This window comes from Periplaneta americana, chromosome 1 (genome assembly GCF_040183065.1).
Source record: "Periplaneta americana isolate PAMFEO1 chromosome 1, P.americana_PAMFEO1_priV1, whole genome shotgun sequence".
Classification (NCBI taxonomy): Eukaryota; Metazoa; Arthropoda; class Insecta; order Blattodea; family Blattidae; genus Periplaneta; species Periplaneta americana.
This window is the reverse complement of record NC_091117.1, coordinates 54,302,726-54,319,232: the sequence shown is the minus strand read 5'-3', so window position 1 is coordinate 54,319,232 and position 16,507 is coordinate 54,302,726. Positions and strand designations below refer to the sequence as shown.

General features: G+C 37.4%; 1 protein-coding gene across 2 annotated transcripts in view; it reads right to left on the bottom strand.

Annotated features, from left to right (window-relative positions):
- The window catches only part of mew (multiple edematous wings), a 312,635-nt gene that overhangs the window by 60,596 nt on the left and 235,532 nt on the right, over positions 1-16,507 (bottom strand). The window lies entirely within an intron of this gene.

The following is a 16,507-nucleotide window of genomic DNA, read 5'->3' as shown; positions in this document are numbered from 1 at the left end:
GAAGGCGTAAAATAGGGACGATTAGAGAATGCTGGGTTTGCAGTGAATGACCTGCCCTTGGGAAAAACACTATGAATGAAATGATTAATTGCATACCAAGTGCAAGCAGTTATTAGTATAATATGATCTTTCGGGCTCTAATTATAAAAGCCAACAGGTAGGGGAGATCCAAGCCATCCAGATAGGAAAGTTAACCAAGAGAAAGGGCATAGAGCTTATTTTATGAAACAAAGAAGAGCCATAAGAAGACCACAAAAATATACTGTAACTCCCAGGTCATTATTTATTTCAGAAAAGCAGTAATAATCAAGTATCTTCATTTGAGATTATCGTTACACAAATTCTCACGCAAGACAAGCAGTGTTAATGGCCACCCTTCCTGCCCCTACATTAATATGACAACACTCCACAAGAATGAAGTGTTATTCCACCCTACACGATAAACATCTTTTCATTACCTAGCCTGTCAAGAGCGATGCTTTATTCAGACCTGGGCGCCACAACCAAGGGACCCCATTAGCTACTTACACGTTCGTTAGATGATATTACCCTCGGGATGTAATAAAACGCAGGAATTTCCTGTTGACTTTGTAGCGCTTTTTAAGTAATATTGTATAATGTAAATCATATGGTATATGGATTCTACTACTCGTACACGGATTGACAGGTTAGATATGAACAGGTTAGGTTAGCTATGATCAACTCTGCTTGAATGGACCATTTTCTGATTATCATTTTAATTCAACATTGTCTTCAGAACCTTTGCAACGATACTACAGCCGATTTAATCTCTTAGTATACCCTAGATCAAATATGTAACAGATAACTCATCGCTATGTTAAAATCGGCAGCACTTTGAAGAGAACAACCGCCAGAATCGCCACCCGTCCGCCGTAAACGAACACGAGATGGCAGTACAATTTGCTAATGCAACTCAAATGGGAATTATGACGTGATTCCTTATGTAACAACTAGATGGCAGCGTAGTAAACCTGACAAAAGTTGTTAACGTCAAAGCCTATAAGGCCGACCTCTCTGTTACATATATGATCTAGGGTATACGAAACATGGGAAAATATTGTTTTTAATGCGTTTTTCACTTTTTAGCGGTTGTTTCTAATGATCTTTCATCTCGATAGACGGGAGCACACCCAACCAGTTGCGATACTTCTCGGACAGATGGCCGGCCTGTCGCGGAAGGTGAGAAGATGACATATGAGATAATGTTATGAATGGTTGTAGGATTTGGTAGGAAATAGTTGTGATCTTTGCAATTGGTACTATCCCAGCATTCGCCTGAAGAGACCTGGGAAATCATGAAACACTGAAGTCAGGATAATCCGCCCTTTAATCGAAGCCCAGGCCTCCCGAATATGCATTCAGATTCTTACAGTTTCAAATAGGCCTATTACTAAAATAATGATGATGAGGATAATCGTGATTGCAGTGGTAATGCAATAGCGGTATAGGTAATGAATTAAAAATGTTAACTAAAGCCGTTTATCATCATCATCATCATCATCATCATCCTTGAGTTCATAAGTGGAACAAAGGGCCACAACAAACCTTCGCCATAGAACTCTTTTCTAGTGATGAACCTTGTTTCATTCCATGATTTCCCTATGTTTAAGTTTTCCTTCTATTGTCCTTATCCAGGTTATTATTGGTTTTTTTATTCTTCGTTCTCCTTGCGGGTTCCATTCCGGTGGTCGTCTAAGTGATATTTTCTCGTTCTCTTCTCATGTAGGCCTTTATCATATCCAGTACAATTTCCTTTTCTTAATTTCTATTGCAGGCAGATTCGTTATTTCCCGGAGTTTTTCAATACTAACAGTTTTGGACTACCAAGAAAATTTCTAAAAGGCAAGATTTTAAGACACTTAATACTCAGCTAATAACGATATGTGTAGATACATTTATTAATTTTGATAAGATGTGATGAAAGATAATTTTAAATGAGATTTTTTTAGTCTATTTTATTTTTAGAGCATATTTCAGAGTTTTACTGAGTCTATTTGAAGCATCTAAGATCTAATGTTTGTTGTTGTTTCGACAACTGTCCCAAGACAGATCTGAACCTCACAAGTGATACCAAAAAGGCACTACTTATGAGGCAACTAGGCCAGGAGATAATGGGATAGGGTGGCCAGTTCCTTTTCCTCTCAATTGCATGCATCGCCGATTAGCTACATGTTACACTAATCAGACTTCAGATGTTTAGAGCCTAAAAATCCGAAGTTTATCACAGAGCCACCTTGCTCAATTTGTTTTTTTAATGCTTTGTTTGATAATAAATTATCAAAGTTCCAGCATATGTGAGGAACAATACAAAGAACCTTGCGTAATAAAACCAGGAAAGAGACAATGATGAGATTCTATAAGGTTTTGGCAGTCCCACGTCTAACATATGGAAGTGAAAACTGGACATTAAATAGATCTGGAAAAAGGAAGATCGAAACGGCAGAAATGCTCTTCTTGAGAAGGATAGCATGATACACTCTAAAGTAGCGTTTCTCAAACTTTTCTGAAGTGGGGACCACTATTTTAATTCAAAACAGTTCCACGGACCACCTTACTCTTGTTCCCTTCGAAAGCAAATGTAACTTATCATTTATGTAGCATATTTTAATACTGGTATATTTACATTTTAATGTAGAAATAATTAATTAAAATTAATTTAATTCAATTAATTTTATATTAGTATTAACTAAGTTAATGTTAATAGAAGAAAATTTCTTATTTCGTCATCTGTAAAAACAGAAAAAAAAAATAATGAAGAAACATGCCCGATTTTCAACAAGTAAAGATGCAATTTTGCATGTTCTATTATTTGTGTACGGCGTACAGTACGTGCCCATTTCAATGTGTAGAATGGGTGTCGCCAAACTATTAAGAAAGTCATAAATACATGAAAAGGTTCGGTACTTTGGTCCTGTTATGAATTCGGGTGGTCCCTAACTGGGTTATACAGGCACGACGCCAGACGTGCAGAGAAAAGATAGCGAGAAACACCACGTTCATAGTGCTTTAAATCCCTCTTTTGTTGCTGAGAGTAGAGTGGGAAGTCAATAGACGGGTAGAGTAAATAAATTTCATAAAATGTCAGTACTGGGAGAAAAAGTGAAAGGCGATTGCCATGTGTCATTTACAAACTGTGAGATTTTCAGCTATAGTGTGATATGCAATTCGTTTAAATTTTATTTTTTCTTTTGTCTTTTTTGGAGGAACACAAGGGCAGACCTCGAGGACCACAGTTTGAGAAACGCTGCTCTAAGGGATCATATTCGCAGTACCGATATTAGAATTAGTACATAAATTGATAGACAACAAACTAAAATGGTTTCAACATATAGACCGAATGGAGACATCTCGACTATCAAAACAGGCGTTTTACAAAATAGACCTAGAGGCAGACGTTCCGTTGGACGCCCCATGACCAGGTGGCGGGATACGCTTTGAGTCGGCACAGGCTTATAGCCTAACCTTGAAGAAGAAGAAGAAGAAGCTTCTTTCTTTGCGTTATTATCCTGTTTATTTATTTCTTTTGTATTCTTTTACATTATACTTTATTTTTTTTCATTATAAGTGATTTTTTCTCTTAGTTTTATGGATTGTGAAACTTAAATTTAAAAACGCACCAGAATAGAACAGCCGATTCCTGGAATTTGACTTTTTTTATACATACGAAGTCAGTAATTTAATAATCCGAAACCGTCTTTAGCGTTAAATGAGTATTTCAAAATAAATGCTCGTGGTATATGGCTGAGTTGTCACAGGACAAAATAAAATAGGTTTTCTTGATAAGAGAATATTTGTTCCTCAACGAGTCAACGAAAACTCTATGTCTCCATACAACAGCTGCAATGCAGAGCGAGGCAGCCAGTGTCTGAATGGAGGGACAATGAATGCGTGGAGGCTACACCATTACAAGAGCGTCGGTACAGAGCTGGGAGTGGTAAGAGGCGTGGAGGAGGGCCTGTACTAATCTGCGAGCACGCGCTTCTGTTTTATAGACTTGTTTGATAGCTCCGTGGTCAACTAAGCTCCTAGAAGATTTTATATGTCTCTCCTCGTTAAACACGCACTGCATTTACAGCGCCACGTTTTGTGATCCCTTGATTCTAAAAGAAATGACACTCTTAATCTAAAAGCTCATTGCTATTTACAGCAATCAGTCCAGTTTGTTCATTTTTTAAACAGTTAGATTGCTTCGTCTTTATTTGTCCACTTCAACAGAAATGCGCATTTAAATTTCCATTTATGGTCAAGATGTGATTTCGTTCCTGGAACACAAATTCTTTTATGTTTGCTGGTCATAAAATACATTGAAATGCAACGCAATTACAGATGCAACGTCCTCAAATGCATTTATCGTACTTATCGGCGTGCACAATCCATTTTAGGTCTTACTGTCTTGTATTAGGTTTTTATTGTGGCTGTTTCAGCTTAACGCAAAGTAAGCGAGACTGACGTGACGTGGAAAATGCGTTACGGCGGCTAAGTCATACATACAGACATACATACATACATACATACATCCTTCACGTGGAAACGAAAAATATTTCATAACTCCTTCACAATATGGCTAACGTGAAAGGCCTACTACGCCTACTTCTTTACCATCGGATATCTCCAGCGTTGCCAACTCAAAGAGAATAATTTATCGACGTAAGATTTTAAGCAAAGAGAATGGTATAATTTGATTTTTTCCCTAATTGATGCACATTTTTCTTTTATTTTCTATGTAAAAATATCATTCCTGCAGCAACTGTAATTCTAAAGTAGTTTTTAAAGGAAAAGAAAAAGAGGTCCAAATTTTTTTTGGGGGGGGGGGGAATAAAAATAAATAAAAAATAATAATAATAAAATAAAATAAAATAAAAAAATAAAAAAGTACTAGGATACAATAATTCACAAAATAGATAAATGTCAGTTATTTTTAAAGATGAATTTAATAAAATATACTGTATATGGCATTTTAGTTCTGAAAGCACATTCTTTAAAATGTCTGTAGCACAATTTTGATATTGTGCTTTCAAAATTGTAAGACAGACAATTACATTTTACGAATTAATTTTGGAGGCACTTTTATAGAAATATGGAAATATTTCAAATGCAACAAAATAATTAATTTATATTCCAGAGAAAAGTTTCCTAATAGCCTAAGAATGTGTGTTCCAAATATCATATAGCATTAATGTTACGAAAATATATAATTTTTTGTATGAGAATACATCAGAAAAATTAAAGTTCCAGAAAATTGCAATCAAAGTTTAGTGTGCTTTAAACATGGCTTTACTGTAGCTGTTATGTAATACATTTTTCACGCATCAGATATCATTTTAAAACAAAACTTCTCATGTAAAGGTAGGAGTAAATTTTTCGAATTAATTTTCTGTTGCTTATATACCGGTTTCCGCTCGCGGAACCTGCTTGTTTTCTTTCCGCCTAGAGTTTCATCGGCATATGCGCTGTTCTTCAGTTGGTTCCCAAACAAAATATCAACAACGTGAATAGGTTCCCCATGTTCAAATATCAACGACACGAGTAGGTTCTCCATGTTCAAATATCAACAACGCGAATAGGTTCCCCATGATCAAATATCAACAACGCGAGTAGGTTCCCCATGTTCAAATATCAACAACGTGAATAGGTTCCCCATGTTCAAATATCAACAACGTGAATAGGTTCCCCACGTTCAAATATCAACAACGTGAATAGGTTCCCCATGTTCAAATATCAACAACGCGAGTAGGTTCCCCATGTTCAAATATCAACAACGCGAATAGGTTCCCCATGATCAAATATCAACAACGCGAGTAGGTTCCCCATGTTCAAATATCAACAACGTGAATAGGTTCCCCATGTTCAAATATCAACAACGTGAATAGGTTCCCCATGTTCAAATATCAACAACGTGAATAGGTTCCCCATGTTCAAATATCAACAACGCGAGTAGGTTCCCCATGTTCAAATATCAACAACGTGAATAGGTTCTCCATGTTCAAATATCAACAACGTAAATAGGTTCCCCATGTTCAAATATCAACAACGCGAGTAGGTTCCCCATGTTAAAATATCAACAACGTGAATAGGTTCTCCATGTTCAAATATCAACCATGCGAGTAGGCTCCCCATGTACAAATATCAACAACGTAAATAGGTTTCCCATGTTCAAATATTAACAACGAGAGTAGGTTCTAAGGCTATGTGGGATGGGGATGTTAATCGATTAGAAGTAAAAGTAAAAATAGGCTTAAGATAATGCAACAAAAGGTAACTTTTGTGGAAGGTTGGATGGAAAAACTTTCTGATAGCGGTGTAAGTAAATATTCATTCCTGCGACACGTTCGTTACAAATTTTTACCAGTAGAGATTTAAAATTATGAAGTTATTTGACGCAACGTGTCCCCCAAGCACAAAATATTTTTAATCTATCTACTACCGTAGCAGTAGTTGACATCCCTAAGTTGTATAAAATGGGAAGGGAAATATTTTTTTGCTTGGTCTAGCGCGGGAACCAATTTGCAGTACCCAGACGAAATCAACCTGGAACCAACTCGGGTATAGCACTGGGACGAACTGGGATCCGATTCACAGATTTGGGAACCAATTCCAGTACGCCCCTGACTATAGCACTGGCGACTCGTAAATAGGGGGCCCTGTAGAACAGACCACATCCAAACGGCCCTACTACTCTAGTAACGGGTGCAGCAGTCTTTAAAAGATTCATGTTGCGGAATAAGAACAATAGTATAACAGCAGCATTCCGCTTCACAAAGTTTAAATTGCGTAACACCCCAAAATGCAAACCAAAAATTAAAAGATCATAAACGCTTCTTCCGATCTTAAGAGTGCTTCAAAGGGTAATGAAGTCATACAAAAGATGACGACCAATGGAGATCACTGTCTCACGTGCAGTTGCCAGGAAATTTACGCTCAAGACGCTGATGAATATAGGGCATTCATAAAAAGCTCTAAGGACCTCCACAGAAGCAAAGAATTCTTGGAATTGTCGAGTATTGTGCTAGTTTTTCCACATTAGAGTGAGACTGTAAGAGAGGTTACCTCGAAAGAAACAAATTACATTCAAGTATAATCAGTGATGTAATGTTCACTGCCTAGTGTTGAAAAATTGTGTACAATTTGACCAAGAGAACCTGAATATACGACAAATGTGAGTAAAATACGATAATTTTTTCTTCCGGAAGACTTCAGAACCTTCGAAGATATGCTATAAAATAAGTTTAATATTTTCTTATTTCAAGCATTAGAGATCGCTACGTTGCTATTTCATAGGCTCAGCAAAACATCTTTCGGCAAAGCATAAACTTCGGATGAGAGAATTTCCGTTGGACAGTACCACCGTTGTCGCCACTGCTTCAACGAGATAGAAACTCTCGCCCACGTTCTTGGATCTTGCCCGCATGGTGAGACATTACACAATGCCAGGCATCACAAAATCAGGTCCGCAATCGCTCAAGCTCTCCGCGACAAGGCATATACCACCTATAAAGAAATCCATGGTCTATCGGAAACAGGAAGCTGTCGGCGAGTTGATATATTGGCTTTTAACAACACGATAGGCTATATAATAGATCCTACTATCCGCTTCGAATCGAATACAACTCAACCGGAAAATGTCAACAATGAGAAGAATCAAATTTATGGTCCATGCTGTTCCTTATTATTTACATATGTATAAGTTACAAACTATTGAAATTATTGGGATACTAGTGGGTGCTAGAGGCACTATTACAAAAAAAAAATTATAATTTCTGCAAAGAGTTCAATCTTGAATCCTCTTTGGCCAAGACTGTTTCTTTGATAGCTCTAAAATATTCAATATACCTTCTGAGAAATCACATATCTAAAGTAAATTAATAACACAATAATAATAATAATAATAATAATAATAATAATAATAATAATAATAATAATAATATTTCTCACGAAAACATTTTCATAAAATTGTACGTATTTACTAATACTTGTATATTTAGTATACTTTGTCCTTCAAGGCAACCCCTATTTTAAGGGAAGTTTGAAAATTAATAAATTAATTAAGATCTGTAACAGATTCCAAACATGTGTTGCCCATCCCATTCAAATAGTGATTTTGTGGATAGATACTGGGAGGTCAGGGACAAGATGATGAACTGTTGATATAAATAATTTGTTATTAGCTTTTAGTATTCAGTGTTCTGCTTACTGCCTGTGTTGTTATTTGTATTTGTACTTTTAATGTCATTGACTAATGACTCCAGTTCAAATGCCTCTGCATTAAATAAATAAAATAAGTAACAGAGCTATACTGGAGTTCCGCCACTGTCCGCTCGAGTGTATGCAGCAGGCAAAGGGAGTGGTGGCCGGCTGGTATTTATCCCATTCCTAATTCATTATTCGTGGCGCCACTACAAATATCCGGAGGGATGCAGAGCGTTGCGGCAGGAACTGTACTGAAACAGGGTGGCACGTGGCACTTCTCTCGTGGGACGACACTGACATCGGTTTCCTAATTGTTTATTGGAACCGCCCCTCGCATACAACACCGCGTCTCCACACCCTTACTCCAGGGCCCGGATCTGCAAGTTCTCATATCGGGCTCAGACAATCATTATTAAACAGAGTAGTAGTAAGAGAGGACGGCGTTTCTCAAAGAGCACTGGCATCAGGCCCAGTTTATTTTTATTAAACTTTTAATTTTCACAACCATCGTGTATACGCCCTTTGACATATTATAAGTAATATTGCACGAATGATGGAATAGACTTGTCATACCATGAGAGATCGGGATAAACGGAGAAATTATGCTAATGGAAAGAAGAACAAAGTCAATTATTACATCTCTGAATATTATTTATTATTATTCGCATGACTTCACGAACTAACAAATTACAAAAGACAAGGTCACGTTTAACTATTTTTGCAATGTCTTCTTACGGACTATGGTTCATGCATTCATTGTTTTGCTGAAGAGTACTCAATAACACCATCTTCTGCATTTTATTACGAATCTGTTGCCATTGATGCCAATGCATCTGTGAGCATCTTGACTGAATATTATAGAAGCCACCGGCGTTGCTCACAAGCAAACATTCTCATGAGGGCAGATAAAAAAAGTTATTTTTTCTTCCACCATGTTAGTAATGTCAAAATAAGTGTTTATACAAATTTTGGCCACTCGAGCGCAATTACCAGGGCCATCCGGGAAGTAAGTTTTCCTGGAGCCGTTCACAGAAGAAAAACACAATTTTATGGAAAAATTTATTGGAACAAATACAGCTATAATTGTTGAGCTATTTTTCAACATATTCCCCACCAAAATTTAGACATTTGTCATACCGTGGGATCAACAGAGAAGTGCAGATGGCCGTCACACACTGGTTGCGATCCCAAGAGGCAGACTTCTACGACACAGGGTTACAAAAGTTGATCCCATGGTACGACAAATGTCTCAATTCCGGTGGGGAATATGTTAAAATACCTCAATAATTGCTGTACTTGTTATAATAAATCTTGCCATGAAATTGTGTTTTCTTTCTGTATACGGCTCCAGGAAAACTTACTTCCTGGATGGTTCTCATAATGGCGCTGGAGTGGCCAAATCTGTATAAGTACTTCTTTTGACATTATTAACAAGATGGATGAAAAAATTAACTTTTCTATCTGCCCCCATGAGGTTGTTTGCTTGTCAGACGGTAGCGCCAGTCTGTTGATCAGGAGCTGCGCTCGGGTGTGAGTTCGATTTCCGCTTGGGCAGACTATCTGGTTGCATTTTTCCGAGGTTTACTCCAACAATAAGACGAATTCATTCATTCATTCATAGTCTTCTGCTCAAAAGTACGTCTTTCACTGCAAAACCAATAATAATAATAATAATAATAATAATAATAATAATAATAATAATAATAATAATAATAATAATAGTACGGGCATACTACTATTGACGATAATAAAAGTTGTAAGTCAAAAGGGAATAGAAGGATTCAATTCTATAGTACAAGATGTTCAAACTTTAATTAAGTATATCATGGCTAAAAATGTTCTACTTTAATAAAATTGGGTGAATTTATAAAGAAACTTGAGTCATATTTGATATAAATTACAATCTAGGGTAAACATTGGTAATTTCGTGGCAGTGGTTATTTCGTGATACTTTTTCTTTGCTCTTTCGTGAACGAACCAATGGTGTTACGAGATTCAAATTTCCGCCAAGGGATTGCATATGTTGTCGAGTTTCCAGAAACATACAGCTACGCTTTGTGTCACTATTGTAGCTGCTTCAGTGAGCTTTTATGTTTCGAGAGAGCAAGTTAGCGTCGACGTCTCAGGCGTACAAATTTTGTGGATGTTTGTAATTACATTACAGGCTTATTACTAAAGATAAGCATATGATATTTGGTACATAGATTTATTATATATTAATGAAATTTTAGGAAATGTTTTTGGAATTTTAGATACAGCTGTAGTCGCCATATAGGCTTAGCTTTACTGATAGAAATCTTAGCTGTTTGAGGCGAAATTTTGTTGAGTATTAAGCGTTACATTTTATACTATTTTAAAAATTGTATTACAATACGAATTTTAGAAATCTGAAGATAAGATGCGATAACAAAAAAGAAAGGGGGACGCAATGGGTTCAGTGTAGCTTCTGTTTGATTTGCTATCATGCTAAGTGTCAATGATAAGTGCTAGATGACGTACTTGCAAGAATTGTGACACCATTTTGGACCGGAGACAGAGGCAGACAATGGAGTGGCATCATGCAAATTCACCAAAGAAATGGAAATTCAAAGTGCACCTTCGGCAGGAAAAGTTATGGCTACTGAGTTTTTCGATTCAGAAGGACTCTTGCTTGTGGACATCATGCCACACGGAACCACCATTAATTCTGACGCGTATGTGGCAACTCTCAAGAAACTTCAAGCTCGACTGAGTCGTGTTCGACGACATCGGGAGAAGCAGGATGTTCTGCTATTGCACGACAACGCACAGCCATATGTCAGTCACAAGACCACAGACCAGATCAGAAAATTCGGATAGACAACACTGAAACATCTACCTTACAGTCCTGAACTGGCACCGTGCGATTACCATCTCTTTGGTAAACTGAAGGATCCCTTCGCGGAACGAGGTTAGAAGATGACTCCCTTGTGCACGCTGCTATAGAGTGGCTCAGACGTGTTGGTCCAGACTTTTACCGTGCTGGTCTACAGGCCCTCGTTCTTAGGTTACGTGAGGCAGTTGAAAGGGACGGGGATTATGTGGAAAAGTGGCATTTTGTTCCTAAAGGATGTATCTACATTTTGTGAAAATAGCAAAGCTGTAGGATAAAAATGTAATTTTTAAACAAATGTTATGCATTACTTTTGGAGTTACCCTAGTAATATAGGCTATAGTAAAGTCCGTAATAAAAGTGTTCACCCTTTCAGGGCAAAGAAGATGCCTTTTCAATTTAAATTTTTACTTTGATTTCATTCTTATTATGTGTTGATATGTATTTCTATGTTTTCTTGCTATAGATATTAGACGGAATTACTATGTTTGAAGTCTTGTAACAATAAATGAGAATTTCATTTGACTTTAATGAATTTTTACACAATTCTTCTACCTCTCACGAAATTATCAATGTAGTATCACGAAATTACCAAGGTTATCACGAAATAACCAACCTTTTAGCTTAAGCTGTAAAAGTGGTTTTTAGCACTTGTTCAAGAACGTGTCCAATCTTTTATGTCTCCAGATTTGTACAGCAAATTATCGTCTTTTAGATGAAAAAATCGGAATAAGGACATATTTACAAATTTGCATTTTAAATTAATTTTCATGAAATTATCACGAAATTACCAATGTTTACCCTACATTGTACGTGTGAAATCCACTCCTTGTGCCTAGTAGATTTATAGATTTATTTCTGATTTAATATATATATAATATGCACAATATTCGGTTGAGAAGTTTTTTGTCATGTAGCCTGCTCCCAAAAAAACTGAAAATTAGAATTTATAAAACAGTAATATTACTCTATAGTTGTGAAACTTGGAATGTCACTTTGAGATAGGAACAGAGTCTAAGGGTTTTTGAGAATAAGGTTATTAGGAAAATATTTGGGGCTAAGAGGGATGAAATTACAGGAGAAAGAAAGTTACAGAACGCAAACTGCACGCATTATATTCTTCACCTAACATAATTAGAAACATTAAATCCAGACGTTTGAGATGGGCAGGGCATGTAGCACGTATAGGTGAATCCAGAAATGCAGTTGAAAGGTCGGAGGGAAAAAAAGTCTTTGGGGAGGCTGAGACATAGATGGAAGGATAATATTAAAATGGATTTGAGGGAGGTGGGATATGATGATAGGGACTGGAATAACCTTGCTCAGGATAGGGACCGATGGCGGGCTTATGTGAAGGCGGCAATGAGGAGGGACTCAAGACAGGAAGAAAATTGGCTTGAGATAAAACTGCACATGCGCGGACTTCTCTTGCAATGCCAGCGTGTTCCTTAGCTGGATTTATTTTCGCGTGCAAATTTCAGATCAAATCAAGAAGTTTTCTTCGTATTCCGGTTACACATCTTGCATATACGAATGTTAGATTTGGTTAGTTTAGGCTTTTATTAATCAAGTCTGCGCATAGGCAGTTTGATCTCACAGTCAAGTTCTTCCTGTCGTGAGCCGCACGTCGGCAATGAACCACCGGGTTCTCTAAAAGCCAATTGTAAGTAAGTAATATGCACACATTTCAAACATGTTGGTGAAGGAGTTCTCTTGAGCTTTTACTTAATTATTCAATGCATTAATTTTACATCTACAGTGCTTTGTCTCGCTTCCGAAGACTTACATTTCACCTTCAGAAGGAAATATTTTAACTTAACACTGTCCGTGACCAACAGACTGGAGCTGTCAGGATTCTAAACATATAAATGCATAGGTTGGACTTTTGTCTGAGGAAAATAACCCGTACGAACAATACAAGATAAAATCATAGTTTTCACAGGTACAAAGGTTCGGCACACTTCTCCCCACTACCTGATCGCTGTTGGTGGTCCGCATGCAGCTTTCTTGTCGATCATTTTGTACCTGTACAGAGCTACACGTTATCCAGTTCTTTGTACCGTACTTCACAAGCGTACATTTTCGGTATTACTGGTCCATTAATTATGTTATCCTAATTGTTGGTTTAGATTATACGTAATTGTAACCTGTACGTATTTAAACTCTGATTTCTTGTTCAGTTCTATTTACGTTGTAATTCCTTTATATTCTCAAAACAAAACACACAGAGATATAAGTACACGAGTATATTAATCAACTCCTTTATGTAGGTTATCACCTAGAGATTTCAATAATTCGCGGTCGCGAATTTAACGAATTTTGGGAGGGAAAAAATAATAATAATAATCTAAAATCTGGGGGAAACAATATGTTACCTTAACCAAATGTTTTTGAACTTGCGACGAACCGCGAATTTGGGATTTATCACAAAACTTGTCAACATTAAGTGCTAGTTGAAGTACACTTATATTTTCAAGTTCACCGTTTCCATTCGAAGCAACTCGTTATAGAAAGTTAAAAAAATATAAATAAAATAAATCTGTTCAGTTGTTAGGAGAAATCTTTGTACACAAAAACACACAGACATCTGGAACACCAGAAATACTAAAGACAACTTTCTGAATATCAGGACACAGAAATGCCTACTCCGAATACTTCCTCGAAGGCAGTCTGCAGTGGGTTTACTGTACCTTACCGCTCTTATCGTAGAGTCATATTTGAAGTCCGAACGGTCGCGCTCCTATAGATAACTTGGCTAAGTTATATGGTGCTATCTTTTAACCTTGCACGTCTTTACGGTTCCGAAAGAGTGCCACTGCAGTGTTCTCCAACCCCCCTAAAAACATACGACTTTCATAGTCTGGTGCCAGTAACAACACATCGTGCTGGCATTGCTTTAGGTCAGGTTTGCAGAACTGGGCACAAATTGTAGTGTTACGTCACTCATCGGAATACGTCACTCACCCTTTCCTTCCGCCCCCCCCCGCGTCATTGACTTGGTAGTGGAGGGGATTTGTATTCAGTGTCTGTCTTATGTGATTGGGTACGGGCCACAGATACGTCATTCAACGCCGGTGGACTATGGACGGGAACCAACGCTTTCCCCATGCTTTCCACTCCTCTCTCGCCAGTTCTTTATCCCTGCTTTTGGTAATGCTATTGTAATAATAATAATAATAATAATAATAATAATAATAATAATAATAATAATAATGAATATTGAAAAGAAAAGTGACTGTGAAATTGAGGGAAACAGGAGTTGCAGAAAAAACCATCAGAAACCTTGACTTTGTTCACCACAAATATGACACTGCCATTACCGAAATTCGAACCCGGACCCCCATTCACAGCTAAGTCACTGCTCTGGGTTACCAAGACAGCGGCCTCTTTATACTTAATAGAATGATGAAAATATAAAAATCACTGTACAATTTCTGATGACAGTGCTATGCTCGTAACATTAGATTCAGAGCTTAAACTTCTGCATACACTGCAACTGATTGAAAGTAACTAACTTACGGTTTTAAATATAAATAGTTCTAAAATTTATGCCGGAATTGTAATAAAAACTAAAATAATTTTATTGCACGTATCAGAGACCGAGCAGCATAGCGCAATGAACAGTACTTCTCCAGTACGCGCAGATTTATCTCCGCAGCAATGACCGTAAGCTGATTGAGGTTAATAGAAAGATTTAGGCAATAATTTATAATGCACACATCAATCTTAATACCCATATTGTCACTATTGCCGATTAAATCCTTCACTGTAACGGCAGCCGCATGGTGTAGAAACTTTTACAGCATTGAAGGATGATTACCCAAGGCAAATTCCGGCATAATAACTACAGGCCTCAATAACTTGTAGGACACGTAATAAGCTTCGTTCGAAAATTCTTACTAAACGAAATTCAATATGAACAAGTACAATTTAACAGCTGGTAATCATAAACTTCCACGAAAGGAGATTCAAACTCCTGCTCTAACAAAATTAATTGTACATAAATATATGCGTATCCTAACAAATCCAAAACCTAACATGAACTTTGTCAGAGTGACGCAAATCGTTCTATACAAAGAATATTGAAATATCAATATCAATGAACAGCTAGAAATCATCGGTATGTAGATTATATAGGCTACTTATTTCTATTAAGATGATGCAATTGGACTACTACGAACAATCGGCGAAAGATACCTCAAGAAGAATAAAGAAGTGTATAGGCCTATAGTATAAACTGTTGGGAATCCAAAAGAAAATATATATAGATTGGAAAGAGAGGAGGCTGTTCAATAATCGTTATATGAAATGAGTCAAAGTCAGGATAGGAGAAGAAATGTCAAAAGGAAGTTAAATAGGGAGAGATGTACAAGAATGCCCTTTATCACCCACCTTGTTCAACATCTACTTGGAGGATTTAGTGAAGAACTTTTTCCAGAAAATGGGACGGATGTTAGTAGCAGGAAGAAGAATAAAGTCAATACGATTTGCTTAAGATATGGCGTTGTTAGCAGAAGAGGAGCGATACTTAGGATATGCTACTGGAACTAAATGACAGCTAAGTAATGTGAGATGAAGGTAAAAAAAAAAAAAAAAGGTAAAGGTATCCCCGTAACATGCCATGAAGGCACTTGGGGGGCATGGAGGTAGAGCCCCATGCTTTCCATGACCTCGGCACTAGAATGAGGTGGTGTGGTCGGCACCACGCTCTGACCGCCTTTTACCCCCGGGAAAGACCCGGTACTCAATTTTATAGGAGGCTGAGTGAACCTCGGGGCCGTTCTGAAAGTTTGGCAACGAGAAAAAATCCTGTCACCACCTGGGATCGAACCCCGGCCCTTCCAGTCCGTAGCCAGCTGCTCTACCAACTGAGCTACCCGGGGATGAAGAGAAATGCAAATAAGACGGAGACAATAGTCATAGGGAGAAAATAAAGAATTCTAAATCAGAAAGTTGAGCAAGTGGACGGCTTCAAATAGGGCCTATTTGGGGTGTACTGTAAGCAGTAGCTAATATGAGAGCTGCCAGGAAGTCAAAAAGGAGGATAGCAATGGCCAAAGAAGCTTTTAATAGAAAAAGGAGCATCTTCTGCCAACGTCTGGAAAAAGAACTAAGGAAGAGACTAGTAAAGTGCTTTGTATAGAGCGTGGCATTGTATGGAGCAGAAACATGGACATTACGACGAAGTGAATAAGAATGAAGCGTGTGAAATGGACAGAATAAGAATTGGAGATGTGTTGGAAAGAGTGGTTGAAGAAAGAATTATGCTAAAACTGATCAGGAGGGGAAAAGGGAATTGGTTGGGTCACTGGCTGAGAAGAAATGCCTACTGAAGGATGCATTGGAAGGAATGGTGAACAGGAGAAGAGTTCCGGGCAGAAGAAGATATTAAATGATAGACAATATCAAGACATATGCGGAGACATATGCCATATAGGAAAGATTGGA